This window comes from Aotus nancymaae, unplaced genomic scaffold, assembly GCF_030222135.1.
Source record: "Aotus nancymaae isolate 86718 unplaced genomic scaffold, 86718_ANA_hifiasm-v0.15.2.pri h1tg000079l, whole genome shotgun sequence".
In the NCBI taxonomy this organism is placed as follows: domain Eukaryota; kingdom Metazoa; phylum Chordata; class Mammalia; order Primates; family Aotidae; genus Aotus; species Aotus nancymaae.
In genome coordinates, this window is record NW_026988494.1 from 2,010,046 (window position 1) to 2,022,818 (window position 12,773).

At 44.5% G+C, this 12,773-nt stretch overlaps 1 long non-coding RNA gene across 4 annotated transcripts in view; it reads left to right on the forward strand.

The window, feature by feature from the left end:
- Window positions 1–12,021, forward strand: part of LOC110569317 (uncharacterized) — a 324,713-nt gene extending 312,692 nt beyond the window's left edge. For all 4 annotated transcript variants that reach the window (XR_010339588.1, XR_010339589.1, XR_010339585.1 and 1 more), the window contains exon 5: window positions 11,596–12,021. This is a non-coding gene — a long non-coding RNA (uncharacterized LOC110569317). The remainder of the gene's footprint in view (window positions 1–11,595) is intronic.
- The last annotated feature ends 752 nt before the right edge of the window (window positions 12,022–12,773 follow it).

The window sequence follows — 12,773 nt, forward strand, 5'->3', positions numbered from 1 at the left end:
ACAGAGGTGTGGGGATAGCTTAGAAGCTCTCAGTGCTCCTGGGAGCTGTGCCCTGAGGCTACAGGTAAATTCAGCAATGGACTAAGGACTATGAGATGAAGTCTCAACAATCTCTGCTATAGACTGGAGTTCACATCTTATTTCTGGACCTAATTACGCTTTTGCAAACACTACAAAATGATAGGGACTATGGTGTTCAAGATTAATGTGAGAAGAATATAGAACAGAAGTTGGCATATCACAACCCCTGGGCAAAATCCTGTCTGCCACCTGTTTTTGTAAATAAAGCTTTATTAGACCACAGCCACACACATTCATTTATGTCTATGGCTGCTATTATACTGTAACACCTGACTGAATAGTTACAACAGAGACTGTAATATTTGTAATACAGACACAAAGCCTAAAATATTTGCTATCTTTCCCTTTCCAGAAGTTTGCCATCCCCTGATTTAGAAGAAGTGATCAGGGAAGACTCTATTATTGCAGAGACAAATTTGGGAACTGCTGTAGATTTCCAAATCTGAGATGAGAAGAGCCATAAACTGAGATCTATACCTTCAACCTAGTTAGTCTACATCTACACCTATTTTTTTGAATTTGGAGAATTATGATGAAGGAATTTTAAAAAACAGCGGCAAGGTCTTGAGTATGAGAGACCCTGAGAATGGTGATTTCATTGTTAGAATTTGGGATTCTCTTCATTGTTAGAATTTGGGTTACAATTTGTTAGAATTTCTTTGGAGCCGGAAGATGATGAGGGATTGGGATGGTGAGAAATTTGGTTCAAGAAGAAGTCTTGAGTATTGAGGGCAATTGAAACATCTAGTTTCTAAGTAAAAATACAGCTCTGGGATGAAAGTTAGAAATGCAAGGCAGTTCCATTGCATGATGTCTGAATGATGTGCTTTCCCATGGATCTATGTGCATGGACAGCTTGCTGGAACACTGGGGGGGCTGCAGTCCCACCTGTCTCAAGGATTCTACCATCAAGGCCTGCAGCCATCCACCATGTGTTTTGGTGGGGGGGAACCAGATGTAGGGACTCTCCAGAAAGGAAATTCTCGAGTTTAAGCTACTTGACAGCACAGCAGGCTACCAGATCTGTGACTATGAAATATGTAAACTTGCTTTCCCCCAAGCTTCTGTGTCTGGAGAACTTGGCTAACTACATAAGAACAGACAAGCAACCCTAAGGACAAAGGGAGGCATCCAAGATGCTCTCTTTGGGGCCTGGGGCTCCTCCGTTCTCCCACCACCTGTCCTGGTGTTCATCAGGAGACGCTGTTGTGATGTATCACCCCAGGGTAAGGCACCCAGCAAAAAGCCAGAAGGATGTAGACAATCTGGTCAGTTCTCAGATTCATGGCCCACATTTCACAGTCACCACAGTGTAGTGAATTAGTTAGTTTTGTTTATTCTAATCCAGGGCCTCTGGAACTAGGGTAGCTTATAAGTATGACTAATAAGGCCACAGATGCCAGGATATGGAAGGGACTTTAGAGTAATGCCAAAATTTCAAACTAGTTTTAAAGTGTAATTAAACAAAACAGCAGGGTTTTTGTTGTTGTTTGTTTATTGAATAGAGAGATTTTATAAAGAAAGGACACTTGACAGGGGGAGAAGACCTGGAAGACCCGGGCGTGAGTCCTGGTCTCATAACTTACAAACTGTGATCTTAGCAAAGTGACTTTATTAATTTTTTCCAGCTTTATTGACGTATAATTGACAAATAAAAATTTTATATATTTATGATGTATAACATATTGCTTTAATATTTGTACATAGTAAAATGATTACTGCAATCAAGCTAATTTGCGTATCTAACACCTCATATAGTTAATTTTGTTTTTTGGTGAGAATATTTAAGATCTAATCTCTTAGGGATTTTCAAGTATACATTATATTATCATTAACTGTAGTCACAATGCTGTACAATAGATCTCTAGAACGTACTTAACCCAGTCTAACTGAAATTCTGTACCTTTTGACCAACATTTCCCTATCCCCTGCCCCCAGTCCCTGGCAGCTGCCATTCAAGAAAGTGACTTAGTCTGTTCCTAGTTTCTTGTCTATTATTAGGTGGGAGTGGTTGTCGTGAGAAGTAGGATAACACTTATGAAAGGGCTTTGTAAATAGAAAGTATTGTTTAAATTGTTTTTAGCCTGAGAAAAGTATGGCTGAGGCAGCAGAATAATGAATTGTGCTTAGAGTTTATGCTTATTGAGCACCCGGCTGTGCAAGGCAATGGTCAAGTGCTTTCCACTCATTGGTTCATCTAACAACCTGCACCCATTGGATGCAGATGTTATTCTATTTTCCCTGCTTTACAGATGAGGAAACAAGCTGGGAGGTTCTGAGTAACTTGCTTACAGAGGTGAAACAATGAGACTAAAGGACATATGGCCCGTGAAGTCTCATTGGCTGCACAGACAAAGCCCCAAGTTGATGGTACCTCCGTTTGGCTGCCAAGATCTAGGACCTCAGCCTCAGAAATTTGATTGCTAGTATACACAAGTGTGAACTGGACTTATGGATTAATTTAACCTAAACCTAACTTATAAGAGACTGATAGATGCAATCCAGAATGTCAGTTTATGAACTTATAATGAGAAACATCTAATAAGTAGATTGAACCTCCTGTTAACAGATCAGCAGGGTCTTTTCTTGTAGGGAAGTCAAATTATAAACAGTAGCTTGATGGAGATGAAATCAGAGCACACAAATTGATAATGATAGTAACAATTACAGCCATGATGATAATGATGACCAACACACTGACCAACAACTAAGTACCAGGCACAATGTTTTATGTGAACTATTGCATCTAATTTCTACAGTAATCCTAGCAGGTACCGTTTTGTTCCCATGTTACAGGTGAGGAAATGGAGATACAGCAGGGGTAAGCAACTTACCCAAGGCATGAATGTAATAAGCAGTAGAGCTGGAATTTGACCCCAGGCACTCTGGTCCACTGAGGGATGATTTGCTTCCCATAGGCAGCACCACATGGAAAGATTTCGATTCCAAATTGAGAGGGAACGTCAAGGTGCAGCACATAACTAGCAGCAGAAGGTGGTTTGTGATAAGCCCCCATGGGTGGCCAAGCAGGAAGAGGACAGGGAAGGCTCGCGGAATCAGGGAAGTCTGCCTTAGGGGATGAGGAAGGCTTGAGGTAGGCCTGGAAGCATGAATAGGATTCAGGAAGGTGAGACTCATTGGAAGCAGAGCGAGGGTGGAGAGCCAGAAGGTGGGTGATGGAATGTGCACAGCACACCTAGAAGAGGCAATCTACTGAGAGGCAGAGGGAGGAAGTACTTGGAGAACCTCCTCTGCTCAGGGTGAACCCCAGATGCTGAGTTGGGGTTTTATCCCAGTCTTTGGTAAACATAGATGACAGCATGCTTGTCTACAGGTCTGAATTGAGTGCCTGCTCTGTGCCAGGCAACCTAGGAGATGTCAAGGATGGAAATGTGGCTAATGTTCAGTCCCTGCCTTCCAGGTGCTTGTGGCTTGGTCCAGGAGGCTGGCAGGACCAGACAGAAATGTGCAGTGACACGTGGGGATGGCTGTCCCAGAGGCAGAAATGAGTAGCCACAGGTAACCCGGGCAGCCAGCCACTCAGCTCCCTCCACATTGTGGCCCTAGACGGGGTCTTGAAGAATGAGAAGCCACAGCCCCATCAGGGAATCAGGCTGGAAAAATGTTATGAGCCTGAGTGAGACCTGAGTGAGACCATAGGCAGGTAGGTTTGGGTGCCTGCGAAACAGGGAAGTGTGGTGCTGGACATGGAGAGAAATGGGGGGTGAGGAGGAAAGAGAGGTTCTTAACCACACGCCCCAGGCATTTCTGGGCTTCCAAAGAGCCATATGGGGAGGGGCAACCAGATAGAGAAGTCATAGTCCTTGCTCTCTAGCCTGCCAATCTAGCAGTGACTAAGACCAGACTGCAGGTTTTTTGTGGGAATGAAACCACATCTTGTTCATTTTAACTTTAATTCTCTTAGAACAGTGAGCAGGCGACCGGCACATATTAAGTGCTTGTCTCTTGTTCATTGACTAAATAAATAAACATAAATAATTTTCACGTAATGCATAAATGAATAAATGCTAAACAAAGATGAATATGAAGGAAGTAGTGGTCAGCACTGACTGTGAGGATCTGAGGGCACAGGGTCAGTGGGGTGATGGCCCCACTTATGTTGGGGTGCCCCTGGGGAAGGAATCATCTGCAGTGTTCCCAGCCTTTCACCCCTCACCTCTCATCACTCCGTCCCCTCCTTTTTCTGCTCAAGTGGCCTGGGACTGAAAATCAGCCTGGGCAGCACCAGAAGAGCTTTGCAGACGAGATTAAAAGCAAATCAAAGAAGAAAAATTGTGGCTCGGTTTATGTCTTCCTAATTAAAACCCCGCCAGTCTCCCTTCTTTTTCTTCCCAGCTAATGTTACACTAACGAGCTGAGTTTAGTGGCATTTATGTAGATAAAAGTCCCGATGATTGATCTCAATGGCTTGTTAAAATTAGTTTCAGTCCACCATATTGATTTAATTCCATTGCTTGAAAGTGCTAATTAATAATGATAATAAAAGTGTCTTGGCCCATTATTATCAGTGGGCAGGCGGTGGGTGGGGTGGAAGCGGGGGGGAATCACTGTTTTTAGTGTCACTTACTCTGGCTAAGGGTGGCCTTTGAAGGCTGACTGCGGGGACAGGAGGTAGGGGGTCTACAGGGCAGATGGGGATGGTTCTGTCCCTTTCTCTGTATCTAATAAGTCCTTGTGGAGGTGCCGGGGGCTGCTGGAGGGGAGGGAGTGGTGGCTGCACGAGCGAGCAGGGAACTGGCTGCCCTCTGAACCCTCTTGACTCCCTCCAGAGTTTGAGGTGTGGGAGGGACCACTGCTTGCCTGAGAGATTCTTGAAGGAGGTCAAATCTTTAGACTCTGAGAGGTGAGGAGGCTAGAGGGAAGGTGTCAGGACTTCACTCCTCGGGTTCCTGATCAGCAGCAGAAGACTCAGGTCTGGACATCTGAGCTTCAAGGCTCAGCTACACAGACCCAGTGCTGTGGGAGGCCCAGGAGTGGAGGGAGGGATCTGGGGCAAGAAATCCCAGTTGGGCCCGGTGGCTCACGCCTATAATCCAAGCACTTTGGGTGGGTGAATCACAAGGTCAGGAGTTCAAGACCAGCCTGGCCAACATGGTGAAACCCTGTCTCTACTAAAGAAATATGAAAATTAGCCAGGCATGGTGGAGTGTGCCTGTAATTCCAGCTACTCAGGAGGCTGAGGCAGGAGAATTGCTTGAATCTGGGAGGCGGAGGTTGCAGTGAGTCAAGATCGTGCTACTGCATTCCAGCCTGGGCAACAGAGTGAGACTCGGTCTCAAAAAAAAAAAAAAAAACAAAAAAAAAAACCTGTGGATGAAGAGTTAGATGATGGACAGGGGAGAGGCATTTCCAAGGGCAAAGAGGGGAAGGGCCCACAGATACTGAGTTCAGTTGATAAGAGAGAATTAGAGGTTTCTCCAACATTAATTAATTAGTTTGGTTTTCAAGTGGTCTTCACATCTGAGATAAAGGCATATGCTCCTGGAAAAGATTCTTGCAGCCACTCCAGGGAATGGAGTGTGGGGGTGAGAAGAGGGTGGTGCTGGGAGTGAGAGCAGCACCTGGAGGAGTGAGCAGATATTCCAGGACTGTGGAAAGGGCCCACGCAAGAAGCACCTGCATGGCGGGGACGGTTAGTGGGAAGAAAGTGGGAGCCAGGGAAAAGGTCTCCTGCAATTTGGCTAGCTCTTTCCAACCCGAATTCTCTAGGATTCTTCTATAGACCACCATCCAGATCTCTTGGTCTCTCTCGAGACTCACTCGCTAGCACAAAACACAAAGTGCCTCATACAGAGGCCTGGTTTTGTTAACTACGTGTGGTTTGCATTTTGGAGTAGTTGGAGGCCTGTATTCCTTCCTCTGTTGAATGTGATAGATCATACTCTGAGAACCAGGAAGGGAATGTAAAGAGCATTCAGATCCTCGGGGAGGGGTGGAGAGCCTGTGACAACAGAGAAACACACAGGTTGAGGACATTCAGCCTCTTGGGGTGAAGGGCCAGGGTTGCACAGACACAGCCTGCAGAGGCCACGCAAGAGCTCAGCAGCTGGGCCACCACGAGGGGACCTTAATTCTGAGGCCGGTTCTGGATTAACCTGTTGTTGCTTATGTGTCCCTGTGAGCTGCTCCTTCCCTGGGCTGGTCTACCAGGCAGGAATAAGTCTCTAAAGGCGGAACTCTGTAGGGGATGCGGCTGCTGGGTTAGGCAATTCTGGGCATCACAGTCTAGAATGAAATGTTCAGAAAGGTTTGTCTGATGTGTCTATTCCTAGAGGTGTTCTTAACTGAAGAATATTATAAAGCCCCCCACCCAGCCATCCCCCGAAAAGATTAAATGAAAACTTACACTATGGAATGCAAACTATATATGATTTGCTTTACGGTTACTCAAGCATAATTACATGCAGTAATTATACAGTGGAGTTTTGATATTAATTACACTCCATCCTCATTAAGGAATTAACCAAACCATGTGTGGCTGGGGCGAGGAGGAGGAGGGGCTCGTTTTTATTATGATTTACTCTGTATTTTTCTTCTTCCACGTTATGATTTTTTTTTTTCTCCTGTGCCATGTGCACAGGATGAACAAGATGTGATGTACTTGTTTCTCCAGTGGTTTTGGTTGGGATATGGTGTTTCTTGCATCAAGGGCATCCTTCCTAACCACAGAAAGTTATCTGTCTCTGTTTAAGTAAATCCTCTAGGTTTCCTGAAACAAAGAATCTTTACCTGGGATACGTGGAAAAGGTGCTTCCTCTAATGTGATCAGCCAAATGCCAACTGCCAGCTTTACTTTCCATGGGATGTGGATTTGAATGATCCTGCCCTTCTGTTTCTTGCTGCCTACTCCCTGCCGGCTGCCCCACATTCAGCACAGTGCCCTATGCTGTGACAGGGTGAAGGTGTTTGAGCTCGACTCATTTTGGGGGAAGAGTAACTTCCAGATTGAGCCCAGGCTTAGAATAGATTGCCTTCGGTAAAAAATATGGGGATCCATATGCTTCCCTGTGGCACTGTGAAGCATCCTCCCTGATTCAACTTGAGAATATGGCTGTTAACTATTTCATACACGTGTTTAGATGGGGCAACATCTTAGCTGGAATGTGGATCCTGGTAGGGATCTTAAAAGCGATCCATTCATCTCTCTGTTTTTAGGTAAAAGACATCATTTATGTTCTTTAAAGTCTGGAACTCCCAATAGAATTTTGGAGACCGTAGCATATTCCATCATCTCAGTACCTTCGATGGTTCCTTTCCACTTGGCCATAGCACTTTCTCCATTTCCTTTTCCTCTTGCATGTTTTCACTTCAGCCCTCTTTTGCAATCTCAGCTTGCTCTTCCCAGCTGAGACTGACACAAGAGAATGATAAGGCTGTCCCTTCTGACTGTGGGAGGGAAAGGATGCAGTAGGGACAGTTAGGTCACACTCAGGACAGCATCATGTGTATGCAGTGGGGAGAGTGCTTTCTCGTAGAGATTCCTGACACTAGGAATGGCAGGCTCCACTCGCCCCATAGGACATGGCTTGGGTGGCAGCTGGGATTTCTCAAGTGGCCAGAGTGATTTCCAGTTGTAATTTGGGAATAGATAGTCATGGGTGATCGAGTCAGATGGATGGAACACACAGCAAGATGTTCCAACCAAGCGTTCGGTTTGGGCATCTGATAGTCTCAAGTCTGGAAGTGAAGAATCTCTGGAAATACTCAGTGGAGGAGGCAGTGAATAGTATCTGGTCCTAGGGCTGGGGGCTGGCAGGGTACCAGGGCCCACTCACAGACTAGAGGGTCTGTTCAGTCCTCAGTGGGTGAATACATGTTCATGGGGGCTTAGGGGGGGTTGGCAAAGGGAGTTTCTGGAATAGCCAGAGAGAGAAAGAGTAATTTTAAAATCTCTCATTTTGTCCACTCATGTGAAAATGGAATTTGTTGTCAGATCCATGGGGTAAATGCTGGCTGGGAAAACTGGAGGCAAAGGAAATGTCAGGAGCTTGGTAAATCTCAAAGTGGAGTGGAAGGTGAGGAGCCAGCAAGCAGGGGTGTGAGGTAAGACAGTGTAAGACTCTGAAGTGAGAGCAGAGAGGCTGGAGGAGGGGGAACAGCTGCACAGCAGGGCAGCCTGAGTTGATGCCACAGGGTTAAGTTGTCTGTGGGCGAGGGTACTTGGGATCTGAATTCCACTGACCTCTCCAGTGAATCAAGTTGAAGCCCAAGTGTCATATGACAGTGACAGTATGGTGGCTCAGGGCTGTGGGAGATTCAGACCTCTGCTATTCTGAATCCTTCATGTAGTCAGATGTGGAGGAGAATCCATATGGGGTGGGGAGTCAAGTCCAGAGGAGAAGAGAGACAAATTCAATGGACCAGAGATAAACAAGCAATGATGTCTGAGGCTGGCCCCACTGGCTCACAAGAGCCTGTTATGCACATGTCTGTCCAGTTCCAAGTTCTGTGACATTATGCTGGTAAGTTGTTAGCTAGCAATCAGCTGTGATGAGAGTATTTACACCGCAGGAAGTGGCAAATGCTACAAATCAGGGTGTTTTCCCCCTTGGGTTACATTTATCAGCACTCTACTGGGAGTAGGACCTCTTTTTTGTGTCCTGTGGATTTAGTGACAAGAGACACTGTTGGGTGCTTTACTCTGTGGGATTAGCTCAGAAACTGCACAAACTGGAGCCCCTGATGAGCCTGTGCTTTAAAAGCTGAGGGAGAGAGATGCAGGTGAAAGAGGAGAGAGTTGGCATTTGCTCTGACAGCTGCACAGGCTGTCACCAGGGGTGGTGCTAATGAAGGCTGCTGAAAGTAGCCATCAGTGGCCCCACTTTTAGCCTTCTGGACACTTGCCTTCCTCTGGGTATGTCGTGTGGGCTCTGTCACAGGCTGCCAGATAGTGAAAATGGATACAGACTTGCTGAAAAACAAATTGGCATCATGTTCCATGAACTTAAAACATACGTACCCTTTGACCCAATAATTCTCCTTCTGGGAGTCTGTCCTAAGAAATCAAACCTAAACACATGTGATTTTTTTTTAAACCTACAATGCCGAAAGATGTTAGCTGCGGTTTTATTTATATTAGCAAAAAGTTGAAAATAATTGAAATGTCTAAGTATAGCAGAATGGTTAAATAACCAACGGCATATCTTCTTAGTAGATTATTATGCAGTGATTTAAAAGGATGTTAATATGGTTTGGCCGTGTCCCCACCCAAATCTCATCTTGGATTGTAGTTCCCACAATCTCCACTTGTCATGGGAGAGACTTAGTGGGAGGTAATTAAATCATGTGGGCAGTTACCCCCATGCTGCTGTTCTCAAGATAGTGAGTGAATTCTCACAAGATCAAACGATTTTATAAGTGGCTTTTCCCTCTTTGCTCGGGACGTCTCCTTCCTGCTGCCATATAAAGAAGGATGTGTTTGCTTCCCCTTCTGCTGTGGTTATAAGTTTCCTGAGGCCTCCTCAGCCACGCTGAATTGTGAGTCAATTAAACCTCTTTTCTTTATAAAGTACCCAGTCTTGGATATGTCTTTATTAGCAGTGTGAGAATCGACTAATATAGATGTGAAGGAAGTTTGTAAAAAATATATAGAAATGCAAAAAAAAAATATAGAAATGCTTATGATAAGAATACAAAATTGTAGAGTAGCACTTTTTCCAAGCAAGTTTTTTGGAACACTATTCCTGTGTCAAATATATTTAGAAGTACTTGGTATCATATGCCCCTCTCAAGAATTCATGATGCTCATCAGCACTGAAGGTTCTGAGAAGTGCTGTGGCTTAACCTATTGCTTCTTGAACTTATTTCACCCTGGAGTCCTTTATCCAGCCAACATCTATTACCATCTTTGAACATTGATGTTCTGCAGGAGAGAGTTTTGGGAAATGATGACACATAGAATGGTTATAATTAGGTTAAAATTCCACTAGAATATAGAGAAGCGGCTGGAAGAAAAAAATAACAAAATTCAAGTATAGACCGTGGGTAGGAATGATGTAAAAAGTTTATTTAATAAATCTTCATTCTTTCATGCATCTGCCAGAAATTATTTGATATGAATAGATTATTTTATTAAATAACAATATAAAGGTCTTGGTCTAAATAAGTTTGTATTTTTATGCAGTTTATGTAAGTTTCAGAATTTGTGCTTTCTGCCTAATGAATAAAATATCCATATAACACAGTAGGATACCTGATAAGTAAAGAGTGTGATGGCCTCTTTGTACAACTGCAACTTTGCTACATTGATATTGTGTTAGTCCATTCTTGTGCTGCTATAAAGAAATACCTGAGGCTGAGTAGTTTATAAAGAAAAGATGTTTATTTGGTTTATGGCTATATATAAAGCAGGACACCAGCATCTGCTTGGCTTCCAGTGAGGCCTCAGGATGCGTTTACTCATGGCATTAGGTGAAGGGGAAGTACACTTGTCACATGGTGAGTGAGGGAGCAAGAGAGAGGGGAAGGAGGTCCCAGGCTGTCTTAAACAACCAGCACTCCTGTGAACTCATTAATCATCCATTACCACTCATTACCCTGGGGAGGACACCAAACTGTTTATGAGGAATCTGTCCCCAAGATCCAAACACCTCCCACTAGGTCCACTTCCTGCTACACCCACCTCTTCTTTAATGCAACATTGGAGGTCACATTTCAACATGAAATTTGGAGGGGACACACATCCAAACCATATCAGGTTTGCATTGTGGCAAAGTCAGGGCCTTCAGTGCCTCCATCACTGAAGCAACACACGTTGTACCCACCAAGCATCCTCCACCATCATAGGTTTTAAAGCCAGTAATTGCAAGGAGACAAATCTGGGGTTGGCATATTCATTCCTTGCTCTTTTCTCCTCAGGAGACTTGGAGAGGACCAGATGGCACCATTCCTGGCTAATAAGACAGCCTATCATTGGCTTGAAGACTACAATTGAATCAACTCAGGCCCTCTCCTAGACTTTCCCACCCTGGACTCAATAATTCTGGGCTCTGCAGTTGTTTCATAGGCCCTCCTCTCCAACTCTTTGTATCACTTCTCCATTCACATTTCCCAGTTAGCTTGTTAGCTCCAAAGAGGATGCCGTGCCAAGTTGGGGCCAACTCTCGAATCACATGGAATGGTTGGTTGCTGGGTCTTGCTGCGTCTCTTGCGTTGCCCATGGTTTCTCGTTACACCCTCATGCTGACTGTTCTCAAGATATAACACACAGCAGGCACAATCCCACTACACTGCAAAGCATTTGGCTCTTCATGCTCGCTCACGTTCACCTTGTGATTCACTCTGCATTTGTGGGTCTCTTCCTGTTAGATTTTATTCTTTCATGTTTTTCTACCTTTTTATTCGTACCAATTTACTTAATGGTATCATATTTCCCTTCCTCATGGGTTAAAACTTTATACTGATTGTACCACTAAATTTCATTTGGTCTATTTTGGGCCAAGGACCCAGTTTACCGCATTGATCTTCTAATTAAAATTTATTCCCTATTTACAGTTTCTGGGTCATTGTGAGACTGGATTTCATAGAAGAGTCTTTGCTACAGCAAAACCTCTCTGCAAGCAATACATTATCCAAGCTGCTGGAGGCCAGATTGACCAGAAAAATGGGACCAATAACATGGTAAAGGATCTTCAACACTAACCTTCAGCTCCTCAGGGTCCAGTGTGCTTGAAAAACAATAAATATTTTAACTCTTACTTTCACCAGCCTAGAGGGGAGAGAGAGAGAGAGAGAGTTGTGAACAAAGGGTCCCTGAGTGACATGACTCCTGTGTGGGAGAACTCTCTTAGCTTTGTAACTGAGGTGGGGGCCTGGTCTGGGCACTGCTTATTATTATCATCTTAATTTTTAAAGCAAATTTTTGAGAAAAGAATCTGAAGACCAATGGTTGTTGCTTGGCCACTGAAAAATAAATCTCATTTTGATAACTCCTCCATTTCTTAGTGAATTTCCTTTGCCCAGTTATATAATATATGTAAGAGAGTATCCTGGACAATTGCACAGGGACACTGGGAGGACAAAATAGTTTAGTATTAGAATTATTATAACACGAATTAATACTAATTACTAGTAATACTAATACTGATAGGTAGCAGGAGCCAGTAGTCATGAGTGCTAACTTTGTGTGAGGCACCTACTGTTACGTTTTGAGTGTTCTGTACTGCAGAGCACCTAGAGTGATCATTTCTGTTAAATAATGTGAGTTCCCAGGCATTCCATCCTCTGTTCTCTCTCTCCTTTCCCTTACCAAGTACCATGGACTCTGTTTTAGGTATTTCTTATTTTTAGTCCTCTTCTCCCACTCAAGTTGAGCCTTCATTGCTGCCCACAGTTGCCGTGGTTCCTTACCTTCCTGGCCTAGGCCTCTTCCTTGTCTAACCCACCTGCCAGGTGCCCCAGGCTGACCAGCTGATGATGCCACTTCCATGGAAGGGCCTCCCTGTCATTTGAGATTATTTCATGTCTCTCCATGACCTGGTCTGGCACTCAGAACTCTTCATGTTGCCTCCAGGTTACCTTTCTAGCCCATCTCCTATCCCTCTGCCAGAAGATCTTGCTGTAGCCAGGTTGGTTCCCTCCTCCAGGCCTGTGCTCACCCTCCTCATCACTTCTGCACCACAGTGTCACCTCCATAAATTCTCCCCATGCGTGGAGTCAGCCCAAGCTCTTGC